Raw genomic sequence first — 6,004 nt, 5'->3', positions numbered from 1 at the left:
TAGTACTTTTCCCCCGGCGGTTTTACCCATACTAAACCACTCCCTCCGATCACGTCATTCAATCTCATTATTATTCATTATTCACTCAATCTAGGGGGGCGTGCACCGGATCCGGAAGTTAACCAAACAATTAGCATTTGAACCCGGGTCAGCCATGATATCTGCAAAAACAGGTAGGAACACCACCTACACATCATCCATCTTCATTAAGGGGTCATTAATCTTCATTAAATGACATCAGGAAGTCATTAAGGGTCATTCATCTTCATTATATAACACCTGGAAGTCATTAAAGGTCATTCATCTTCATTAAACGACATCCGGAAGTCATTAAAGGTCATTCATCTTCATTATACGATATCCGGAAGTCATTAAAGGTCATTCATCCTCATTAAACGACATCCGGAAGTCATTAAAGGTCATTACCCCTCATTAAATGACATCTGGAAGTCATTAAAGGTCATTAACCCTCATTAAATGACATCTGGAAGTCATTAAAGGGTCATTAATCTTCATTAAATGACATCAGGAAGTCATTAAGGGTCATTAATCTTCATTAAATGACATCAGGAAGTCATTAGGGGTCATTAATCTTCATTAAATGACATCAGGAAGTCATTAAGGGTCATTAACCCTCATTAAATGACTTCAGGAAGTCATTAAGGGTCATTAACCCTCATTATATGACATCTGGAAGTCATTAAAGGGTCATTAATCTTCATTAGGGAGGGGTCATGACCCACACATGACCCCCCTAATCTAATTAAGAATGTCATCCATCAAATTTTGACAGAAGCGGCCTTGTAATATTCTCTCTAGGGAGGAGTCACTCCATGGCTTCAGACACCTGGTCAGCAGGTCCTGTGTAAAACAAGTGCTGCTTGTACATGTGACCATTCCGTATTGCTTCACACAAAAAGTTCATGTAGTGTGCAATGCCGTCCATATGTAAATGACATACCAAGACGTCGGCTGACTTCAGTTTGTTGCAGCTCAGATATGGTAGGTGGAGATACTGGTGGTACAACACCGAAGCCTTCTGGGGTCCTCCATTCAAGTGTCCTCATTCGGGGCATTCCAATTTGGCTGCTGACTCTCCCCTTGATATTTTTTTTTCTTGCAGGTCGGTGATGTATTTAAACGGTGCATGAATGCTTGTATACATCAGAATATGGTTCTGGAACCCCTCAAGTTTGGCTGTTGATCTAGTGTGACACAAACAAAAACACAATTATAAAATAAAATAGAATAATTGATGATACTACTATATGTCACCAACTTTCCAACAAAGCCCCCAAAATAGAGGTAAGATCTTTAGTTTTTGGGCCCAAAACATTGTATTAGCTAGATAAAAGTAACTTGACTGCATAGAATATGCAAAGGCTGCTTGCTTGTCGAGTTTCCGTGGAAAACGTGGCAGCCTGTAAATTCTTGTGCACCCAATTACACAATGGACCAGTACACACTTGAGTGAGAGAGTTCAGACTCGAGCAGTGCTTACGGTACAGCCAGCATTTAAGTCCAGAAAGTTATTCCCTGCCGAAAATTAATTTCGAGAACACTATTTTCACCAACCACAACGAAAATAATTTTCAACTCCTCCACTAATACAGTATGCTTTAGATTCTCTATTGAAGTTATGGGCAAATATACCTCCGAAATCACAGTTACATTACATTACACAATAACTTGCGCATTTACTCTAAATATAACGTGCCAGCGGGAATCTTTTTTTTTTTCAAAGCAAGTAGCTACATAACGAAATCGTTCGAGTGGTGCGGAGTTGCTAATCAACAGCTACAGTGATCGTAAAACAAAGGTACGAACATCGTATTAATTAGTACGGTGTATACTTTTTCTCTCGCTCTCAAAACGTAAACACAAATGTACTCTTACTTACCGGTCAAGTAGAAAGCAGTCGAAGGCACCGGCACGTCCCAAACCTAGTCTGTTCCTCATTTCTCTCCATCTGGCAAATGCGGCTACAATATAAACTCTTGTTTTGTCGCGCTGAAATAAAATAAATTCCCAAAGTAAGTGTGATGCTTGATAATGCTCTCTTCGGGGACCGGAAACTCTTCTTCTTCGTGTACATGCGGTCGCCACACAAACCGGAAGTGCGTCTGCAAAGGCGTTCCAAAAACGCGTTAAGAAATGGATTGCTGAAATTTGTCTTTGACGGCACCCGTAGCAGAAAGATGGCGATGAAACATGGCGGACACTGGAAGGCGAGGCGCGGCCATGTAAAATAATTAGTGATTTATAGACTTATCGTTATATTTTTAAAAAAGTATGTTTATGCGATACAACATATCTTTTTACTTCCTACTAACACAAACATTTGTTTTTGTTTTTTAAATGAATGACTTTTTATTTCACCACTAGATGCCACTGTATAATACTGAGTGTACCTTTAAGTGACCTGATCAACTTCTTAATAATACCATCACGTCACAAAATAATGCACAAAAAAAATAATGCTATGTAACTATGTGTGGCATTACAGAAGAGATTGAGGATGAATACTATTAAATTTGTATGATTCTATGTAGCAATCTTGTCAAGTGCTATTTTCTCATGAAACACATTACAAACATTTTTTTGTATGTGTTTTGGGGCGCTGGAAATGATTAATGGTGTTTCCATACATTTCAATGGGGGTGCGATGATTTGTGATATCAGCATTTTGAGTTACAAGCAAGGTCCTGGAAATAAATAAACACGTACATCAAGACACCATGATACTGGATAGTTGTCCTGCATAACGGGAGGCTTGCATTCCATAGCATTTGCCAGTCCAGTTCCAGTGTCAATTCCACAACATGTTTCTTGATACAGATACAAATGGTCCAACTAGAACTACATGTAGAATGACTACATTACTTGATAGTTGTTTCCACCTCTTGGTGGGTGACTCAACTGGTATGCCATTGGGCCAAAATCCACAAAGGTCAGCATATTCTTTGTGTTGGCAAAACAAAATTCTGGACCAGCTACTTTTATCACCATGTGCCACTTGTTTGCCAGCCTCTCAAAAGGCGGGATACAATATCCAGTGTCACCAATGCATTCAATCCCTCACAGGGTAGGGTCTGCTTGTTAGTCAATGCTGGTGGAAGAAAAAGCTCAAACAAACTTAGCCAAAAGGATGGAGCCAGCAGGGTTTATTCTTACTGGAGGGCATTTCATATTCCACAGTGCTGAGGCGGCAATATCTGATTCTCATGATGTGGTCTTGTTTGGAAACGTCCTCTACCTTATTTTATTTTCTCAGATACAGTATAACCTGGTACACACATGAAGATTTTAATCTATTAACACATTTTTTTTACATTGAGAGACCACACACATAACAGTTGAAGCTCACAATGTGTTTTCTCACCTGATTTGAACTGTATAATTTAATATAGACATTCCTAAAAATGCAAAAAATATTGAATGTACAAATAAAAGCAATGGTCAAGATCTCTGACCATGCTGGAGTCAAACCCAGGTGTTGAAAAGTGCTCACTGACAATGAGCAGCATGTGTAGCTGCTTCCTCCTCCACCTTCCTGTCCACCTGCCTCCACTCAGGCACATGCGGTGTGTGGTAAGTGTACCATTTGGTAGCTTGACTTGATGCCATCTGCTGCTGTTGTGTGACAGCCATTAATTGCAAAATAACTGGGACAACGTAGACCCAGCAAGCGTGGTGAAGACATCTTCATAAAATAAGGATTTTCATTGATTACAACAGCTTCCAACCTATGTGCAATCTAATTTTCAATCTCTCGAAAAGTACAGTATACACAAATACACTCCATTAGTTGACAAAGTGTTGTGCTTTCTCGTATAAGGAAAATGTTTGTTTGAGTGTGACTAATAGATTTGCTCTTGAAAATGCAATTAAACGTTCAGCTTGATGAAGGGTGAATTGTGTAAAACACCAAGTGCAACAAAAACCCATAATGAATCATCATTAGTGCAAAAGAGATAAACACAAAAGAAAGGGTCATTCCAGGTTGAGGAGGGACATTTACTGGAAAGTTCATTTTGAATCAGTTACCTTAAAACATGGAGTGTAAAAGGATATAAACAGGAACTAAAGCACAAACCTGTACAAAGGCCAAATATTAACACACAATAATAATAGATTTCTCCATCCTAATATAGTGACTGGACAAATGACTTCCAATATGCAGTACATTGTCTATTAATAATTAATGTAATCAGTTGTTATTAAAAGTAGGTAAAGATATTTTACATCAGTACAGGTTAAGTAGTGCTTGCTAAACTTCCAGTGATTTCAAAAAAAAAAAGTATGTAAACTATTGAATAAAGACAGAGTCCTAGAAGAATTCACTGTTTGTGCTTGTTGAAGGGAACAAAGCGATAGATGGTGAAGGATGAAGAGGGTGCAAAAAAAGATCTATGGGGCGTTGAAGGGAGGGGGAGAGTTTATTTGCTGCAAAGAATGAGCGACAGTGTAATTAGTCACAAATAATACAGATTTAGTTATCTGCTCCCCCTCTGGCTCGTGTCGTCGCACACAGCGATGCATCTTTGCTCCAGCAAACCCACAGAGAGTCATGATGCGGATGCGGGTATTGACTGCACACTGACAAAGAGGTGTGATGATCAAGACATAATGAGAGACAGTGTAAAAACAAATGACGCCAAAATCGATTTACAAGTGAAGATTTGGTCATTTATCCCCCCCAACATTCTCTCCAGCTTTCGTCAGCGTAAAGACTGATAAGCTAGGCTGGGGATGGGGCTGTTCACTTGTTCCACAGGCAGACATGGCTAATTGAATCCAGAATCAACACTTCTCCGCACTGCTTACACGCTGCACATGCTAAGTAGCTCCATTAAAAGAGAAAGTCAGCATTGAAGAAGTGGATGCAGCAAAAAAAAAAGGAAAGAGATGTATAGACTTTTTCGTAATCTTCATTTATTCCCATTAAAGGTTTTATGCACATACATTTAAAAATGTCCACATAATGCATAAGGACTTTTGTATTGAGATTGAGCTGATATTTCAGAAGTTATTGGATGGTTTTGAGGCTTTATCTCTTAGTGTTCTATTTTCAAGCCCAGAGCAAGTCTAGCATAGCGTGCAGTCTAACTGCGCCTGGTTGGAGTTTCCTTTTTTGGGGGGGGGATTTTACTTGCCTAGTATAGATAAATGTTTGCACCATTGGCGTTTGCACCATTGTCGATGGAATGCAGCCAACTCCCATCCAGTGGAAGAAGCTCCCTTCACTCTCTTTAATTAAAGTGCAGTGCATCCAGGCACACACATTGCAGAAGAAGAATTGGACTCGCTGTGGTCAAAGCATAAGATTGTCACCTGCAAAGAGCGTTCATACAGGTACTGCATGATAGCACCTTGAATGATCTAGTCGGCCGCGCGTATGACGTGGGTCAATTGGAGACCACCTTGCACCCCTGACTGTGCTTTGTGTGTGACTACCTCGACTCTCAATTAGTGTTGTTCCGATACCGTTTTTTGGTCCCCGATACCGATTCCGATACCCAGCTTTGCAGTATCGGCCGAAACCATACCGATCAACATGGAAAAGCTGTCCTACTATTGGTTCAGAGCATTCAAGGTCCAATAGGATATCATAGATCGGCATGCAGTGAGCATGTCACATATCAGTGACTGTCGTGCACGAATAAGACACAAGATGCTGCATACAAAATCCTATATTAGCGTTGGAATTAATGGTATCGGCATGTTACTTGTGCGTATTCACCGATACCGATAACACTGTTTTAATGCAGTATCGGAGCCTCTGCTGATACCAGTATCGGTATCGGAACAACACTACTCTCAATAGTTGTGCAGAGGGAGTGCAAATTAAATACATTTAAGATGAAAATTGTTCAATAAATTGAATTCTCTAATGATTTACCAGGATTGTCCCATGAGTCAAATATGATGACATCCACCACACATGTCCATGGAGAGGCTCAATCTGTCAGCCTGCTCTTCATACACCAAATTGTCTTACATC

At 39.9% G+C, this 6,004-nt stretch overlaps 1 long non-coding RNA gene across 1 annotated transcript; it reads right to left on the bottom strand.

Moving 5' to 3' along the window:
* Nucleotides 1-816: 816 nt before the first annotated feature.
* Nucleotides 817-2,081, bottom strand: LOC144032883 (uncharacterized). Its single transcript, XR_013287818.1, has 3 exons — nucleotides 1,901-2,081; nucleotides 962-1,205; nucleotides 817-861 (listed from the first exon to the last, which is right to left on the bottom strand). It is a non-coding gene; the product is annotated as an uncharacterized LOC144032883 (long non-coding RNA).
* Between the last annotated feature and the right edge of the window lie 3,923 nt (nucleotides 2,082-6,004).

This window comes from Festucalex cinctus, chromosome 1, assembly GCF_051991245.1.
Source record: "Festucalex cinctus isolate MCC-2025b chromosome 1, RoL_Fcin_1.0, whole genome shotgun sequence".
Taxonomy (NCBI): Eukaryota; Metazoa; Chordata; class Actinopteri; order Syngnathiformes; family Syngnathidae; genus Festucalex; species Festucalex cinctus.
This window is presented reverse-complemented; position numbering and strand designations above follow the sequence as displayed.